The sequence below is a fragment of the Dipodomys merriami genome, unplaced genomic scaffold (genome assembly GCF_024711535.1).
Source record: "Dipodomys merriami isolate MVZ:Mamm:240054 unplaced genomic scaffold, mDipMer1.0.p SCAF_15, whole genome shotgun sequence".
Taxonomy (NCBI): domain Eukaryota; kingdom Metazoa; phylum Chordata; class Mammalia; order Rodentia; family Heteromyidae; genus Dipodomys; species Dipodomys merriami.
Window position 1 is genome coordinate 15,163,481 of NW_027202826.1, and position 1,519 is coordinate 15,164,999.

The window sequence follows — 1,519 nt, forward strand, 5'->3', positions numbered from 1 at the left end:
GAAGGTGGCTTAGTGGTAGAGAGCTTGCCTTGCATGCATGAGGCCCTGGGTTCGATTTCTCAGCACCACATAAGCAGAAAAAGCGGGAAGTGGCGCTGTGGCTCAAGTGGTAGAGTGCTAGCCTTGAGCTGAAGAGCTGAGGGACAGCACCCAGGCCCAGAGTTCAGGCCCCACAACCGACAAAAAAAAAAAAAAAAAAAAGATATAAAGTTAACAAATAATTTAACTATGTTAGTTTGATAGTGAAATATATTGTACTCTAAGGTAAACTTTTTCTGTTAAAGGTACAAATAGATTCTTATAATCATATTTATTGCATCAAATATATCTCCATAATATTACACTGTTAAGACGCTATGCAGACAAAACTCACTTAATCCTCATAACAAGACTATGATATGACATTGCGCCTTTTAATTTCTCTATTTTATTAGAAATTCAAGTACAGAAAGATGAGTAATCTTTGCTCGGGTATTTTAGCCACACATCTGTGCTCTTAAGCTATGTATACTATAAGCTGATTTAATTTCATAGGAAGTTATTTGCTCTTTTTATTGTTCTCATTAAGTAGTTGTACAAAGTGGTTACAGTTCTATAGGACAGGTTATGAGTCCAATGTTTCTTGATAAATGTCATCCCTCCCTTTGTTTTCCTTCATTTTCTTCCTCCTGTTCCTACCCTCAAGTTACACAATTTTGGGATTTTTTTCATAAAATGTACTATGAATATTATGACTGCATTTGCTCACAGAAATATGAAACACTTCATATATTTGCATGTCATCTTTGTGCAGGGGCCATGCTAATCTTTTCTGAATCATTCCCCATTGAAAGTTCTTTATTAGTAGAAAAGTAAGTTCATATAAGCCTCGTTAATTCAGTTTGAGAAAATCAGTTCCAATTCTTACAGTAAATTAGCAGTAATCCAAAATCAAAAATATATTTTATATTGCAACTCACTGTGGATATTTTATATATGTACATAGTCATTCAGCAACAAAACCAACACAGAAGAGTCACAAAGACTAGCCCTATTTCACTGTCTAAATTAAAGAATATTGTTCTAAGCTAAAATGCTGATTATGACCAAGTACTCTGTTTTCCCAATGTTATTTCCAAAATGAAATTAAAAACATTTCAGTTTCACTGCAAACAATGATAATAAAATCTGTGGAGAAAAGCCTTTATTAACCGGGCACTTGTGGCTCATGCCTGTCATCCTATCTACTCAGGCCTGAAAGCTGAGTATTGTGGTTTCCCACCTGGGCAAGAAAGTCCCCGTGAGACTTTCATCTCCAATTAATCACTGAAAAACTAGAAGTGGCACTGTGGCTCAATTGGTAGGGTGCTAGCCTTGAGTACAGAAAGGCTCAGAGATAGTGCCCAGGCTCTGGTTCAAGTCCCCTCCCCTCAAAAAAAGTTTTTACAAATTATATCTGTTATCCCAGTGAGTTCTGTGGCACAGAAAGTCCTAAGTCTTTTGTATTCATGGAATTATTATTTGTAGAGTTTCTGGAAAG

The 1,519-nt window shown here is 36.1% G+C and overlaps 1 non-coding gene across 1 annotated transcript; it reads right to left on the minus strand.

Annotated features, from left to right (window-relative positions):
* Positions 1-748: 748 nt before the first annotated feature.
* On the minus strand, positions 749-852 carry LOC138827061 (U6 spliceosomal RNA). Its single transcript, XR_011371936.1, has one exon. It is a non-coding gene; the product is annotated as a U6 spliceosomal RNA (small nuclear RNA).
* Positions 853-1,519: the final 667 nt, after the last annotated feature.